General features: G+C 50.1%; 1 protein-coding gene across 3 annotated transcripts in view; it reads right to left on the reverse strand.

Moving 5' to 3' along the window:
• SULF2 (sulfatase 2) overlaps positions 1-14,123 on the reverse strand; it is a 148,594-nt gene extending 134,471 nt beyond the window's left edge. For 2 of the 3 annotated variants that reach the window (XM_082670578.1, XM_082670576.1), the window contains exon 1: positions 14,007-14,123. The gene's annotated coding sequence lies outside the window, so the exon portion shown is untranslated. Of the gene's footprint in view, positions 1-5,138; positions 5,214-14,006 lie in introns of those variants that run through there. The other variant, XM_082670577.1, reaches the window with a different exon arrangement.
• Positions 14,124-18,007: the final 3,884 nt, after the last annotated feature.

Raw genomic sequence — 18,007 nt, forward strand, 5'->3', positions numbered from 1 at the left:
CACCTCTTTGCTGATGTGGAACACACACACACGCACACACACACAGGGCACTCTGGTTCCCTTCCAGCAGCCAGGGCCCTCCCTGGGAGTTTGATTCAGCAGGGTCTGGAATTTGAGCTTTTTAACAAATACCTCCAGACGACTCTCATGGTGGAAGGTTGGGCAAACACTGCCCCACCAGAAGTCACAGAATCGTAGAAGTCCCTCGCTGACTGTCTCAAGGACCTGTAGGGACCCGGGCCACTCTCTGCTGGAATGGGCTAAATGCCTTGAGCCGTCATGAGCCTTACTTCAAACCGTTGGAGCCTAGAAGACACTAGGGTCTGTAGCCCATCCAGGAGGAAGAGTTTCAGAAGAAGAGACCTTCAGCCCCTTACCCCTTAAGGATAAAGGTGCAGAGTCTCTCGCGGGAAATGAGACAGGCTGGGACCTGGGACCCTTTGCTGCAGTGCCGCAGTTCTTGCACCTGCTCAAACGTCTCCTCGAGCAACAAAATACAAAGAAACTATAAGGGATTAAAAATAACTGTGCGCATGCACAATTGGGGCAAATTCTGGACAACAAGATACAAAGAGACCAAAAAGCTCAACTGCCACTTTTAAAGAGTCCGGAGCAAAAACAGGGCACTGCGCATGCCCCCTGCACACAACACCACCTAAGGGGGGGGCAGCCCACCTAAGCCACCGCTCCAGTCCGACCCCTGGACATACCCCTACCATCACCCCATATAAGGAATCAGCTCACACACCCTGAGGGAGGGAGCGAGCCAGCAAGGGAACCTGTACTTGTTCTTACCCCCCACCCCCACAGCAGCAGGGGCCCCCATAAAGCCTTACCTGAAAAAAAAAAATTCAGGCCAGGTAGCACCTGTCAGAGACTAAGGCAGAAAAGTCCAGCCTCCAGCACTTGTTAACCTCAGTGGAGGGGCAGGGGAGGCTGTCCACTAAGCAGCTGTTTCTGCGGTACCCCCTCGACCAAACTGGAAGCAGGTCCATCTGGCCATCACGTGTCACATTCATGTCCCCCCTCATCATAGGCACTGGTGGTCTGCCTCCCCAGCAGCCAGGCTCCCTTTCCCTGGTGTCCTCTGGGGCCTTGGGGTCTTAGTTGGTTTGCCCCCAGCTCCAGGGCGGGCCCTGGGAGCCTGGCCTAAGCCCATGGTCATTGACTCATTTCCATGGCCAGTGGCTGACCTGGAGTGAGCACGTGACATAAAACAGTCTAATCAGAGGGACGGTTGGGGCTTGGGTGGGCATTACCAGAAAAGAGGCTTGTTCTTTCCTGGTGGGCTCAAACCAGAGAGAATGAGAGGACAGCTCTTGAGCTCAACTCCTTAATCATGAGAACAGCCAATGTTTCCCCAGGGCTTGCCTGTGTCAGACACCATGTTAAAGCCCTTGACACTGATGATCTCATTTTAGCCTTTCCTACCAGCCAGGAGAGAGGTGCTGTGATTATCGACATTTGCTGGTTGAGAACACTGAGGCAATAGAAAGGTTAAGTAACGTGCCGTGGATCACATAACCGGGCAGGTAGCCACGCAGCCTTGCTCTCCTGACCACGGTGCTAGAGGCTGCCCGCCTCTCAGAGCTGGAGAGAGAAACCAGCCCCGTGGAAGAAAGAGCAGAGACGGAGAGGAACAGATTTTCAGGCCAAAATCTGAGCCCTGACTCAGCTGCGCCTGAAGCTGTTACCTTAGCATTTTTTGGTCATGAAAGCCAGTAAGTCCCTTTCTCTTCTTAAATTGATTTGTGATTTTTTCCCCCTACTTTCTGTTGCTTACAAGAGAAAAGGTCCCGGTTACTTCCCAGTCCTTCTAGGAAAGTACCCCTGATAATCCACTTGCGACTTGCACACAGCTGCTGCCCAGTAAACACCAGCAGATGCGGGTGAGGACGGCTCTCGCTTCCCACCCGTTAACCCGCTGGGTCTGTAACCCTGACACCCACCTGCAGCCAGCCTAACGCCACTTCCCCTCTCCTCTCCGAGTGAGGCCTGGTTCCCTAGCAACCACCCCAGTTAGGCAAACACGCCATTTATCAGGATGCCAATTAATTATAATGATCTTAATGATCTTCCAATTAGGCAGCGCCTTGCATCTGGATCAGGGGCACTGCAGATTTTCCGCCAGGGCCCATCACAAGGAAGTGCGTGGAAGGTAGGCCAGGGTGAGGCCTCCCTCACCTGGAGGTCAGCACTGAGAGGAGGCCCTACCTTCCACATCCACTGGTCACACAGGGCCCAGGCCTGAAACAAAAGGCCCTGGACCCCCTCCCCTCCCCCACCCCTCCAGGGACAGGCCGATGCGACTCCATCACCAACCACAAGAGGGCCACACCTCTTGGAGAATTTTCACCCTCTTGCCATTGTGCCTTCAGTGGGCACGAACCCTCCCCTCAGATCTCATGGCTTTTGGCTGTCAGTCCGCGTGATACATCCCTTTGCATCCTGACTCAGGGAGACTGTGTGCGTAATTGCAGGGAGAAGGGAACATGGCCAGGCAATCACATATTTTCCTCAAGGCATCCCTCACCCCCAAAACCAAAATACAAACCCCAGCCTCCCCCAAACACTGGAGATTTTTGGAGAGAAGTGGGACTACTGAGGGGCTTCTGCCTTTCAAAGTTTGATCGTCTAATTGTGTTTCTTTTTTTCCCCCACTGCATATCTGTTTCTTCTACACTTGGAATAAAGGCCAAGGAGGGAAGAGAGTACAGTGGGTCAGAGTGGACCCCGGAGGCCCAGGGTCTTGCCAATCCCAGCTGTACCACTGACCAGCTGTTGGAAAGTCACGATCCTCTCAGTGCCTTAGTTTCCTCCTCTTTAACACGATGACAATCACAGGACCTACCTCCCAGGTGTTTTGAGTGAATGAAATGAGTTATCATGCCTAAGGATTTAGAACAGTGCTTGGCCCCTGAAACACTACATAAGTGTTAACTATCATATCAAGTCTAGACTAAACCCTTTCTTTTAAATACAAAATGGTCAGAAATGATGATATTCTCCTGCAGGACAAGGCTTTCAGTCTCTTTCTGAGGGAAGGAAGTCTAAAAACAGATTGGATGGAGTTGGGCCAGATTCCCTGGCTGGCTAACTCAGAAGACCAGAAGCTGCCCCCTTGAGGCAGGTCCAAACAGAAAAAGCGAACATATCCAGGGAAAGGAAGAGGGAAATATTATTCCCAAATCTAAAGGATCTTCAAGTGTGAGGGTGTGCGACCGCACACCAGCTAGGTCCTAGGGATGGCGGCTAAAGGGAGTTGCTGGGCAGGGGACACACACATGTACATACACCACACACAGTCTCACACACAGCCGCCTGGTCCTCCTCCAGGCGGAGGCTTTTTACAATTAACTCATCACTCAACCCTCAAGTTTGAAAACTTAACATGCTATTAAGGTTTCAGACAAAGCCATAAATTCAAATAAAAAAACCGAAAAATATACACAAAGCCCAAAGCCCAAACCCACACTGACTCTCAGCCATGGCAGCCATGCCGACATCATGCATTTATGTGCATAAACTTGGCCCAAGGAAGATCCTTCGTGAGCAAACGTCCAACTGCCATCAGCAAAGCCTGCCACCATCTCCCCTCGAGCTGCTATGAGGACACTAAGTTACACACCCGGACAGGCTGTTGTGATGAGTTCTCTCCTCCACACGTGGGACAAGCACAGCTGGGAGAACCTCTCTCACCAGGTGAGTGGTCTTCAGTCTGTCCTCCCCACCCCCTTTCTACATGGAATGAATGCCTTTAATTTAATTAAAACCCTCCAGTGGCTCCACAATGGGTAGTGGAGATGCAGCAATAGCAAATCTCCTTCACTATTATCTACAAGATGAGAGTAACTGTTCCTGCTCCGGGGAGAGACACTGGGTGTCCTCCAGGGAAAGCCCATCCTCCCTGCTTCTCTGGCCCCCAGAGAACCTGCCCAAGAGCAGCCTCCCTTCTCTGCCCCAAAGGAAGGTAGAGCGGCGCTGTGGGAAAGAGGCAGGGGACAGATGGAGGGGCACGCGGGAGGGTGTCCCGACATGCACAGATGTGCAAATACCCAGATTCAAATGTAAGCTAAATGTAATGACTTGGTTAATTAAATATTGACTTTTAACTCAAAAAGTGATTAAAACAAGCTGCAGGAAAGGCTGTCCAGAGAGCAGAGGGGGCAGGGAATTGATTCAGAACTTTCAGGAAGGGCGAAGAGGAGAAGGAAAAAGGGGACTGTCAAAATGAATGTCTGGGCTTGTCCTACTGTGTGCAGGGGCCATGGTCTTCAGTCTCTACACAGGGAATTGCGGACAGAGGTCACTGGGCAAAACTAGGATTTGTGGGTGTCACCTTACTGTTTCCCACCCTTAGACCGCATCTCTTTTCCTAGCTGCCCTCAAAGTGAACTGAAAGCTTGTGGTGCTCAGGAACTCGAGCCTGTTCATCGCTTTTCTCTGGGTCATAACGCGGTGCCGGGCACCAGGAGGTGCTCCATAAAGGCTTGCAGAACGAATGAATGAACTACTATAAAGAATATTAAAAGAAAAGAAAAAGTACAGTTCTAGAAATCGCTGCGGCTCCACTGTCACACTCCGAAATCCTCGGGCGGCTGGACGGGAGCATCTCTCTACAAGGAGATGAGAACTGGTTCCGACCCAGCCTAGGAGGAGATTTGTCTTTATAATCCCATTTGCTTTCAGTATGTGCGAGCTCCCTATCACTCTGAAGATCCGGTCCACTGCTTTCCCGTGTCCTGCCCGGACAAGCCCCACGTGGTCTGACTTCTAGCCGGTCCGTTGGGTCTAAACTCAAAGGGGTCAAAGAGGCCAGCCCCCTGCGGCCGGCGAGCCCAGGAGCGCTGCCTCCAAGGTCTCCAAGGCTCCGCGAGGCGCGTCGGCGGGTCAGGGGCGCGGTGGAAAGTCCTCGCCCGCTCGCCCAACCCGCCAGAGGGGTCAAACGGGTCATCCTCCCGCGGCCCGCCGGCGCCGGAGCCACCCTGCAGCCCGCGCTCTGCGCTAGGGCCGGAGCCTAGCGGTGGGGACTGGCCCCAAGCTCACCTGGGAAGCAGTCGCGGCCGCGCGCGCCCCGGAGCCGACTCCGGCCGCGGGGAGCCCCCGCCCCGCCCACCTGGCCCCCGCGCCCCACTCACCAGCGCGCACGGCCCCGGCGGCCTCAGCGGGCGCTGGGCGACGCCGCCTCTACCGCAGCCCGGCCGGGCCGCGGGGCGCAGGGGAGTCCGCGCCGCTGCTGCTGCTGCTGCTGTTGCTGCCGCCGCCGCCGCCGCTGCTGCATCCCCAGCGAGTGCTGCTGCCGCTCCTCCTCCCCTCCCTCCGCCTCCTCCCGCCTCTCCGCCCTCTGGCTCCGCCGCCGCCGCCCCCCGGCCCCCGCCCCGGCGCGCCGCCCTCGCCAAAGTCCGGGTCCGCGCCTTGCCCGGGCGGCTCTCGCATCGCCGCAGCCTGGCCGCCGCGCCGCCCGAGCCTGCCCCTTGGCACCGTGCGGCCCGGCCCCCCGACTGCCTGCCTGCCGCCCAGCTCCGCGCGGGGGAGGCGAGCGCGCGCCGCGGAGGGGAGCGGCGGGCCGGCAGCCGCGGGGGACCCCGCCGCGGCGCCCTCCCGGTGCCCCAGCGCGCGCGAGCTCTTTACCTCTGGCTGGAAGGACGGGCGGCCCGGCTGGCCCGGCCCTGCTGTCCCCGGCGTCCGGCCCCGGCCCCGAAGTCTGGCCCCGGACGGCTCAACGGCGGAGAGCGGGGGTCCGGACAGCCCTCTGCCTCCTGATGCCTCGGGACCCCGCTGGCCGCGCTCCCGGCGCCGAGCGCGCACCCTCGCCGGGCCACAGACGCACACTCACCCGACACACACTCGCTCCAGCTCGCCCTCGGCGGAGAGTTGAAACAGCTGTGGGATTCGCCCAGGAGCTGGAAATGAGGGAGGGACGCGGGCCGGAGCCGTGCGTGTGAGGGTGTGTGTGTGTGTTGACACACACACACATGAGGGGGGCATCTCTAATAACTCAAATATTGCAATAAAGTCAGGAGGGCCATCGATCAGGTCCACTTGGCTGGAAGCGAAGAGAAAGAATCCTTGCCTCTTTTCCGCTTTCTTTTTCTCCTCCCTCTGAGCTGGAAGGAGCCAAGTGTTCCTCGGGACGTACGACGGTCCCGGCCGGGCGCTCTCCTCGTAATGACACGTTAATAAATGTTTTATCTGCTTTCACAAGGGCTCGCCCCGGCCTGCAAACACCCGACCGCCTTCGCTGAAAGCCCGGCGCTCGCCTCTAAACACACACGTTAGCTTTTGGAGACGCCGGCTCGAGCTGTGGCCCGCGGCTGGGTCGAAGGGTGAACTGCCCACGCGCCCAGGAATCTCCCTGAGACATTAACTTGAGCTCACGTGAAAATAGCTGCCGTTGCCCAGAAATGGTTCGGGAATAGGAAAGAAAGGAGGAGAAAGTGGCTTCCTCCGAAAGGGGAGGAATTCGACTCAAGGTGGTGCTGTCTACCGCGCTTTCCACTGTCCCCAGCGTCGCAGAAGAGGCCAGAGGGGGACCTGGCTGATAGGGATGGGCAATGAGCCGGCAGAGAACCAACTAGTAGCTGCAGAAAGCACAGCTGAGCTGCTAAGGGAAAAAAGACTCAGCTGTAGATAGGTATACTTGCAGGCAGTAGTAACTGAGGTAAACCTGGTAACACTCTTACGCGGTATTATTATACCAATATTACACAACTGTAAGTAGTGGACCCAGGATTTGAACCCAACACATTTGGCTTCAGAGTTTTTTTAAAATCCCAGGCCATTGTTACTTTCCAACACAGCGTCTCTTTTCTCTGCCGCAGTCTTCTTTCATGCTAGCTGGGGTTGTCATATTTAGTAAATAAAAATACAGAAGGTCCATGAGGATATACTTATACTAAAAAATTCTTCATTGTTCATCAGAAATTCAAATTGAGTGTCCTGACTCCTTTATGGCGGGGGCTCTAGGCTCTCCCCGCCATAATCTCCCTTAGCTACCCCAGATCAATTTACAGTCTAAGTAAATCAGAAAAACCTGGAACTTGCTTTTCCAAATCAGATTCTGGTGCCCATCTTTTGGGACCACTGAGGTTGCTGTTCCTCTGCCCTCTTTTTGCCTTGAATCAAAATGTGAGGCTTACCTCTTCACCATCAGCAATGAAAAATAGTGGGGACCCCTACCCTTTTGGCCTCATCTTTGCAGAAGGGACACATTTGCTGCAGAGCCTCTATTACCGTGCTATCCGGGAGAAGTATAAAGCTGGCTAAGTATGTAATTCTTTTCCGTTTTTTTTTTTTTGTTTTGGTCGCACCCTGCGGCATGTGGGATCTTAGTTCCCCAACCAGGGATGGAACCCACGCCTCCTGCATTGGAAGGCAGAGTCTTAACCACTGGACCACCGGGGATGTCCTAGCTATGTATGTAATTTAACATTTTCTGGTAGCTGCCTTGGAAAAAGAAAAAGAAACAGGTGAAATTAACTTTAATAATAGTTTATTTAACCTAGTATATCCCAAATATTATCACTTCAACATATAATCAGTGTACACATTATTAATGAGATATCTGACATTCTTTTTTCTTACTAAGTCTTTGGAATCCAGTATGGATTTTACGCTTACAGCAGCTCTCAATTCAGACCAACCACATGGGGCTAGGGGACCCCATATTGGACAGTGCAGCTCTAGTAGGTTCTGTGGTCCACGGCTGAGTGTTTTTACCAGGTTACCTCCTGTAATCCTCTTCATCTTGCAAGAAAACTGATGCTCAGAAAGGTAAAAGGGTATTAATCACGGTCACAAAGTTGACAAACGGGATTTTGACCCACTTGAGGCTCTGCCTGGCTTTGGGACATGTTTTCCCTGGGGCAACAGTTTTCTAACTGGGACCTCAGAGCCCCATGGGGGTGTCTCAGCGGCCTGGGGTGGAGGAAGGAGGTGAGATCTGCCTTTTGCCTACTTGTTATGTTGGGTTCTGGAGAATATTGCAGAGGTAGAGGGGAATTCCACTGCAAACAAGTTCAGAAACACACTGCCTTCCTTCAGGCCTCACATTCATGAGGCCTGGTCCAGGATCCCTGGTTGGGGAACTAAGATCCCACATGCTGCAGGATGCGGCCAAAACAAAAAAAAAAAGAAAGAAAGAAAAAGAAAACAAGTTACATACATAGCCAGCTTTATACTTCTCCCGGATAGCACGGTAATAGAGGCTCTGCAGCAAATGTGTCCCTTCTGCAAAGATGAGGCCAAAAGGGTGGGGGGGTCCCACCACTTTTTGTTGGTGATGGTGAAGAGGTAAAGCCTCACATCTTGATGAATGGCTCTCCCTTCCCTAAATGGGCTGCGCCTGCAGTTTTCTTCTCCATCCTGTCTCCTCATCAGGGAACCCCAGTAGCGGAGGGGCAGCTCACCTTTGTGGGGCTATAGGTGGGGCTGAGATGGTGTCATTTGATTATCTGTTTTGGATATTTATTCTTTCCGCTGTTGCTGTTCATAGACCAAATGTTGTGATGTCTGTGACTTGCCCCTTGTCCTTTATTAGGAAGGAGATGGGTCTTGTTGTGTGAGTGCCTCTTCGTGTGTGTGTACACGTGCCCGTGTACGTGTGCAACCACGTACGTGTGTCCATTGTAGGCAGCTGCTCTAGATCCGGCTTCAGGTCAGGACTTAACTCGCCAGCTCAGACGCCCAGAGGTCTGCAAAGTGCCCTCTGGCCACGTTGTCCTATAATTCTCAGCAAACCCATGGTCCTTTCGGTCCGAGGCCTCGGCCTAAGTTTTCCAGGTTCCCTCCAGGCAGGTGGGGACTCCTGGCCCCATTTGGGAGCTCAGGGTCTGCCTGGGAGACACAAGGGGTCTCAGGGGCTCAGATGCCCCCCAGCCTGGGAAGTCACTCAGCCACGACTGGGCGGGGTCCTGGGTGCGGCCTCAGTATAAGTCTCAGGCCCTTCCACCTCCTGATTCTGCAGCCCCTGCCGGTCTCCACCCACACCGTCGGGGACGGCCTGTCTCAGCTCCGTGTCCCTCCTCACTCTGGTGGCACCTCTCGCTGTGATGACCCTGGTCCTGGTTGGGTAATCGGGCTTTTCAGGCTTCTCACACCACTCCCCACCTCCTTGTTGCTTTAACCTCAGGGTACCTTTCCCTTGACACCCACAAGTCCCCTTTCCTCCTCCCGTGTGTTCCCTTTGTGCAGAACCCCCGTCTGGTTCTATCGACCTGGCTCAGCCAGAATGCTCTTCTATTTCAGGGACTCCTATGCAACAATTAAAAAAAAAAAAATCATCCTGCTGTGTGTTTATCTCCATCAAGAGGCTGAAACTCAATCTGATTGTCCAAGTGCTTCTGGCTGCATTTGGGTTGGAGTAGATGGGATTTTATGAGACTGTAAAAATCGAGCTTTTAACTAGCTCGAACAAATTTGCGTGTCAAGGAGAAACGCTGAGAGTAGAAACAGGACTGCAGAGGGGAGGTTTGGAAATGCGAGTGAGCCTCCGAAGTGGGGCACAGGTGGCTTCAATAACCCACACGAGTTTGGCTGTAACTTGCTTCTACAAACCCAAAGAGGCGGCAGTCACCCCCGGGGGGTTGGGATCCAACTTCTCAGCTCCTCAGTGGGGACAGTTTTGCATGGGTTTTCAAATACGAATCCCAGCATCCTCCATAACATGGAGAATTTGCGGTTAATTCTGCTGAGTTTTCACTTAGACCCAAGCTGTCTTGTCTGTAGAACTGCAATTGCGTTAGAGAAACACTGTTTACATTTCTTGAGATATTGTGATAATGAAAAACAGCACCATCAACCTCCATTAAGTCAAAAGAACATTAATTGTATATTTCATGCTGGGCTGGCAGCTCACACAGACGTGCTTTACTTCAGCAAAACAGGGCTCATCTTTGCAATGAGGTACCCATTTCCCTCCTTAATTACACGTAATTGTATAGTCTAATTTATTCTAACGCCCGAGCCTAAAAGTGCACATTCATGAATCAAGGGTTAGATTGGGAGGTAGGAGAATTATAAACGGGTATAATTGCAGTCTCGGGGGGGGGGGCTGCTTATGAGTGATCTCAAAGAGCAATGATGTTTATTCTGAATTCTTGCTAATGAAAGACAGGCTGCCTCCAGTTAAGAACACAGGTAACAGTGATGATTTGTCTGGTTGGTTAACAATACACCAATAGTTCTCTTTTGGATAAATGATCAAGAAAGATTAAATAGGTGAATTTCATGTAATTTGTGATGGGATGAAACAGACACACAAACTGCGTTAGTCCTCCTGTAATTGTGTATTAAAATGAGTACTGCAGCCCCAGGCAGCACAGCTGCAGATCTCCGTGGACAAGGCAGAGCTTGTGCGTCTCTGGTGGACCATGGTTTTCTAAAGGGGAAAAGCTGGGTCCATTTGACCATAAGTGCAATTCAATTTAGTCTCTCTCTGTGACAGCACCCCTCCTTTTTACAATTGCTTTCTAGAAAAATCACTTTTGAACTTTGGTTGTAATTAGTCAATTTATCAATTATGATTAATGCTGGTGGCTGATTTAGGAAAAGTGAAATAATGACTTAGCCCTGCCCCAGGGCTGAAGTTCTTACTAACCTGGTCTCTGCCCCCACTGGCTGGTGACTCCTTAGCTGATCACCTCGGGGCTCAGTTTCCTCATTTTAAGAATGAGAATAATATTGAGGACATTGCAGGTTTTCATGTGGTCTAAGTGAGATTAATGAAGGTAAATGTGCGCACGATGCCTGGCTGGGAGTGTTCGTTGAATCGGAATCGGAAATGTGGGACATGGGTTCAAGCCCTGGCCCGGGAAGATCCCACATGCTGCAGAGCAACTAAGCCCGTGTGCCACAGCTACTGAGCCCGCGTGCCACAACTACTGAAGCCCGTGCACCTAGAGTCCATGCTCTGCAGCAAGAGAAGCCACCGCAATGAGAAGCCCGTGCACCGCAATGAAGAGTAGCCCCCACTCACCACAACTAGAGAAAGCCCACGCGCAGCAACAAAGACCCAACGTAGACAAAAGTCAATAAATAAATAAACTTATTAAAAAAAAATCAGAAATGTGCTACCATGGGCCTCTAGAGAGACTCCTCCATCGTCTGCAAATCCAAGACAGCTGCTGTGATGCCAAAGCAAACCAGCTCATGCCACTCCCAGGCTTAAAATCTCTTCTGCTTAGATGAAAATCCAAATTCCTGAGCAGGACCACAAGATCTACATGGTCCCAACTCTGGCCACCTACCACCATCTTTCTCTGCTCACTTACTTCTCTCTTTATTATGAAAATTTCAAATGAGAAATTGAAAGAATAGTACAGTGGATATGCTATACCCGCCACCTGGAATCAACAGGTGTTAATAGTTTGCCATGTACCCTGATATGTTGCTGAATGATTTGAAAGGAAGTTGAGGACATCGTGGCAAATCACCGCTCAGGACTTAGGCATCTCCTAAGAATAAACTGTTCTTTCAGATGACCTCCCCATCACTATCACACCTAAGGAAATGGACAGTAATTCCATAATCACTCCCCGGCTTGCTCACATTAATGGAGCCCCAAGGGTTTCTTTCTCTTTGTTCCTTAAACCTTTGCCTACCTCAGGGCCTTTGCACTTGCTGTGCCTTCTGCCTGGAATACTCTTTCCCCAGATTTTTCTCTATCATCTCCTTGTCATCATTCAGATCTCAGCTTAAATGTCACCTCCCTGAGAGCTGTCTCCTGTCTCACCTAAAGGTGTCCCCTGATCTCCCTCACTCTCCATCTTCCCTCCCCATTTTATTGCCTTCCTATAGCATGCCACTGTCTGAAATTCTGTATTTATTTTATGTCCGTGACCATGGTCTATTTCCTGCTCCCCACATCCACCCTACACTAGCTGCGGGAGAGCGGGAGCTGTGTCTGGTTTGCTCACTGTCGTAGCTCCAGTGCCTAGAACAGCGTCTAGCGCACAGTCGCTATTCAGTAGATATTTGTTAAGTGAAGGAGTGAATATCCCTGTGTGTGATGTTTTCAAACAGAAGTCGTAAATGGAAGCATTGGGATACCAGTGTCTAGAGACAAATCCGTAGGGGTTCAATCACAGTGCCCCCACTCACCAGCTCTGTGTTACTCTGGGCCTCTGTCCCTTTTTTTTTTTTTTTTTTGCGGTACGCGGGCCTCTCACTGTTGGGGCCTCTCCCGTTGCAGAGCACAGGCTCCGGATGCGCAGGCTCAGCGGCCATGGCTCACGGGCCCAGCCGCTCCGCGGCATGTGGGATCTTCCCAGACCAGGACACGAACCCGCGTCCCCTGCATCGGCAGGCGGACCCTCAACCACCGCGCCACCAGGGAAGCCCTCTGTCCCTTTTTAAACTCCTCTGCCACATGGGGATGATGACGATCATCTCTGCTTCCCAGGGTTGTTGTGAGTTATTAATGAGTTTATCTACAAAGTGCTTAGAACAGTGCCCAGCACGTAACAGCCAACCTTCCTTGTGCACTTATAAGAGGCCCATGATTTTAAGCTCCATTGGCCACGCACAGGCTCACATAGAACCGGTCTCCAAACAGAAAGCCCTGGGGAAAACTTCCTGGGAGGTCCGATGCACCATGGGCCACATGCTGCCCTGTGAGAGACCAGCCAGGTCAACATTTGGCCTGAAAAAAGGCCCTGATTGTTTATAGTGGGCATCTGGGCTGATGGTCCCAGCCCGTGGTTAAATATTTTGACTCTCACCCCTGAGACCAGCCCTCGGAGGCTCACACGGGATGGGGGCATGGGAACCTGGGGAGGAGGGGACAAAAGGAGACCCTTCTCCCTGCTGGAGGAGAGTGAACCCAGTGGCCTAGGCTCTGACTCCATGGGTCCCCCCCACCAGCTCCCCCAGGGTAGGTAGACTCTGTCATGAAGTTTACCTTATCACTGGCCTGTACATTTTGAAAAAAGGATATTCAGTGCTGGCTGTCGAATATGCAGGGGAACGTAGGTAAATACATGTTTTTCAGCTAAAGTTGCAATAACAAATGAGTTAGGGAATCAGGAAAAGACATGGGTATTTTTTTTAAAAAAACAAACTTTACAGAGGTATAATTCACATACCATAAAATGCGTCCACTTTGAGGGTACCGCTAAATGGTTTTTAAATCTCCAGGGTTGCGCAACCATCACCATAACCCAGTTCTAGAATTTTCTCATCACCTCTCATAATAAGATCCCTTATGGGCATGGGTCATCTTAAAGCCCTCCAGGTGATTCTAACCTGCAGCCAGGCTGAGAGCCCTGCTCAGGGGTGGGGTCTTGGGAACCAGAGGAGGGCGGCATAAGGTGGCCCAGAGAGTGCTGGGCACCTGGTTGACACTGAAATAATGAATGTACTTAATTTAAAAGAATGTAAATGAATAGGTATACGTATAACAGAATCACTTTGCTGTACACCTAAAACTAACACAACATTGTAACTCAACGAGACTCCAATATAAAATAAAAATTTAAAAAAATGAATGTAAATGAACACCCACAGGGGCAGTTTTGGTTTTGGGGAGGCTGGGGTGTAAGGGGAGAGGGATGGAGGCTGGGCCACTGAGACGGTTTGGTGGAAGCCCAGACCTTGGTCTAGAAAGGTCCATCTGGGCTGCAGGTAGCGCTGGCAGTGGGGAGTGGAGTGGGGGCTCCTCCACATTTCCACCTGGAAGGAGAGGCCTGTGCCCACTCCCCAGTCCACACATCGTACCTCCCCTGGAAGTCAGGAGGGGGGAATGGTGGCTGGGAACGGGGGTGGGTGTGGAGGAGCCTGCAGGACCCCCTGCTTGGCCCAGAGCCAGGCCCACCGGGGTCACTGTTGCAGGGGTGGGGGTGAAGCACTATCCTCGGGGACACACGGGGCAAAAACAGAGGAGAGGAAAGGACCCAGGGGTCCTGCTCTTTCCATCTTGGTGCAGCTCCCTGGGCCCGGGAGGACTCTGCAGAGCAGCTGGACCAGCTCCATCCTGCTCAGTGTCTGGGACCCCCAAAGTGTCCCCTTACCTTCGTTCCATCAGGACCTTGCCCGCTGCTCTGCCCCGAGGGGTGCCTCTCTAGTCACAGCGCCGTCCCCTGCCCCGGCCAGGCAGAATCTCTGCCTCTTGGCGCTCAAGTTTATTGACACCCTGTGCTTGCTGCTGGTGACTCATCTGTTTGTGCTGATATCCAGTCGTCTGAGGCTCTGGCAAGCGCTAGCACCCACCAGGGCTGGGCTGCCGACCAAGACTGCAAGCAGAGGCCTCGGCGAAGAGCTGGTTTATCCTCCGTCTTCTTCACCTTGGAGGGAGGACTTCGGAGTATAACACCTGCCACTTAGAGAACACTGTCTGGGCTCAGCTGCAAACAATAGACCCACTTTGGCCAGTTAAAGCAAGAGAGGGATTTGTTGAAAGATATTAAGTGTTCCCAAATCCTCGTGTAGGTTGAGGGGAGTGTCAGAATGCAGTCTGCAAGCTAGGCAGCAGGAAGAGACTTCAACCACACCATGGGAGCTGCTTTGGTAACACACCAAGGCTGCCGTGTCTGTCCTGATGAAATTGGGCCCAGACATGGAAGTCCTAGCCACTGCTGAGGCCCCAGAAAGACTGATAGCCTTGCCACGGTATTTTCTAGAAGCTCAGATCCCTTGGGCACAGCGGCCACCCCACAACGCTCCATTCTGAATTTTTGTCTCCCACGGGTGTGTCTGATTGGTAGAGTGTGGGCCACGTGACCGTATCCAAGCCACAAAGAAGTGCGGGAATTGGAGTTTCTGCAGTTGGCTTGGGAAGGCAGGACTCATTTGTGGGATGTTAGCAAAATGGAGAGAGGGAATTGGATGGCCAAAAAAGACAAACACCTGCTCCACCTGTAGCATGCCAGCAGGTGGGCTGAGCACTCAATGCCTCTCATTTAATCCTCCTTATAGTTAGGGAACCAAGGATCAGAGAAGGGAAGTGACTTGTCCAAGGTCTCAGGGAGCTCAGACTCCAGAACCTTTACCAAACTTCCAAAGGCAGGATTAGATGGAAAATGGCACAGAGTTCTCCAGACCTCAGCCATCTGGATGCCCTAATGCTGGCCTGGGGCCTCAGCCACAAATTAACCAATTTCGTGTGGCCAGTGCAGTCACAGGACAGGCTCTGCAACTTTGCTCACTGAGTCCTGATTGAAGCAGGAAACTACTTACATTTCGTCCATTTGTGAACAGCCAGATCATGTAAAATTCATCTGGGTACCCAAGGTCAGAAGACTTGGACTCTGATTCTGACTTCCTGTTGCGTGGCCTTGAGCCTCTATTTGCTCATCTGTTAAATGGGCACCAAAATCTCACCCCACTTCACTCCCTCCATGATTATCATTCAAATGTTAAAATGTGAATGTGAGCTGGAATAAAGGGATAAACTCTATGCAGGACAGTTCTCTTCTTCCTTGATCTTGTTACACATCAGCAAACTGTGGATAAGGAATCTGTATGGTCTGAGTATAGCTGCATTCACTGGGGCTCATAAGGAATCATAAGCTGGGCAATAGGTGTTTTCTGTTTAGACAGTAAGTGAAGACCTGTATGCAGGAAACTATAAGACACTGATAAAAGAAATTAAAGATGATACAAACAGATGAAGAAATATGCCATGTTCTTGGATTGGAAGAATCAACATTGTGAAAATGACTCTACTACCCAAAGCAATCTACAGATTCAGTGCAATCCCTAACAAACTACCAATGGCATTTTTCACAGAACTAGAACAAAAAATTTCACAATTTGTATGGAAACACAAAAGACCCCGAAGAGCCAAAGCAAACTTGAGAAAGAAAAATGGAGCTGGAGGATCAGACTCCCTGACTTCAGACTATGCTACAAAGCTACAGTAATCAAGACAGTATGGTACTGGCACAAAAACAGACTATGCTACAAAGCTACAGTAATCAAGACAGTATGGTACTGGCATAAAAACAGAATTATAGATCAATGGATCAGGATAGAAAGCCTAGAGATAAACCCATGCACATATGGTCACCTTATTTTTGATAAAGGAGGCAAGAATATACAATGGAGAAAAGACAGCCTCTTCAAGAAGTGGTGCTGGCAAAACTGGACAGCTACATGTAAAAGAATGAAATTAGAACACTTCCTAACACCATACACAAAAATAAACTCAAAATGGATTAAAGATCTAAATATAAGGCCAGACACTATAAAATTCTTAGAGGAAAACATAGGCAGAGCACTCCATGACATAAATCACAGCAAGATCCTTTTTGACCCACCTCCTAGAGAAATGGAAATAAAAACAAAAATAAACAAATGAGACCTAATGAAACTTAAAAGCTTTTGCAGAGCAAAAGAAAACATAAGCAAGATGAAAAGACAACCCTCAGAATGGGAGAAATTATTTGCAAATGAAGCAACTGACAAAGGATTAATCTCCAAAATTTACAAGCAGCTCATGCAGCTCAATATCAAAAAAACAAACAACCCAATCCAAAAATGGGCAGAAGACCTAAAAAGACATTTCTCCAAAGAAGATGTACAGATTGCCAACAGACACATGAAATGATGCTCAACATCATTAATCATTAGAGAAATGCAAATCAAAACTACAATGAGATATCACTTCACACCAGTCAGAATGGCCATCATCAAAAAATCTACAAACAATAAATGCTGGAGAGAGTGTGGAGAAAAGGGAACCTTCTTGCACTGTTTGTGGGAATGTAAATTGATACAGCCACTATGGAGAACAGTATAGAGGTTCCTTAAAAAACTAAAAATAAAACTACCATATGACTCAGCAATCCCACTACTGGGCATATACGCTGAGAAAACCATAATTCAAAAAGAGTCATGTACCACAATGTTCATTGCAGCTCTATTTACAATAGCCAGGACGTGGAATCAACCTAAGTGTCCATTGACAGATGAATGGATAAAGAAGATGTGGCACATATATACAATGAAATGTTACTCAGCCATAAAAAGAAACGAAATTGAGTTTTTGTAGTGGTAGGTGGATAGACCTAGAGTCTGTCATACAGAGTGAAGTAAGTCAGAAAGAGAAAAGACAAATACCGTATGCTAACACATATATATGGAATCTAAGAAAAAAGAAAAAGGTTCTGAAGAACTTAGGGGCAGGACAGGAATAAAGACGCTGACGTAGAGAATGGACTTGAGGACACGGGAGGGGAAGGGTAAGCTGGGATGAAGTGAGAGAGTGGCATGGACATATATACACTACCAAATGTAAAATAGATAGCTAGTGGGAAGAATCCGTATAGCACAGGGAGATCAGCTCAGTGCTTTGTGAGCACCTAGAGGGGGTGGGATATGGAGGGTGGGAGGGAGACACAAGAGGGAGGAGATATGGGGATATATGTATATGTATAACGGATTCACTTTGTAATAAAGCAGAAACTAACACACCATTGTAAAACAATTATACTCCAATAAGGATGTTAAAAAAAATTTGCTTCTTTAAAAGGGATTTTTGCTTTCATTTTCAGTACTTTGTGTAAGTTATCGTTTATCTGTCAAAATAGCCACTTTTCTAAGGCATTCTACGAATAACTTGTTCTTAATTTGAAATGGACTAAAATGTATTCCCTAGCATTTAAAATTTTATGTCCTTCAGTTTACAAGCAAAACATACCAAAATAAAAGCCTCTGTGTAAGTGAAATGTCTGCTCTTTTCAATAACAATGTATTTAACATTTCAGAAGTTTGAAGTGGACCAAGATTACTACATGTGTAATAATTATATCTTTTTAAGAAGAATGAAAAAAAAAAAAAAAAAAGACCGTAAGTGGGTTGAGGGCTTTGTTCTTTGCCTCGAGCAGGGACCATAGGCCTGTGAGCCATTAACAGGCTCTATTTGGGACTGAAGGCCGTAGGCTGTCTGCCTCAGCCTGGATATTGACAGGGAAGCCAAGTGAGCTGCTTTGGGCGGAGCCATATGGCTGCGCCTGGTGTGCGAGGGGCTGGCCCGGTGCCTTGGAGCTGCTGGGGAAGGTGCTCTGATACC

The sequence above is a fragment of the Grampus griseus genome, assembly GCF_964374135.1.
Source record: "Grampus griseus genome assembly, chromosome: 14".
In the NCBI taxonomy this organism is placed as follows: Eukaryota; Metazoa; Chordata; class Mammalia; order Artiodactyla; family Delphinidae; genus Grampus; species Grampus griseus.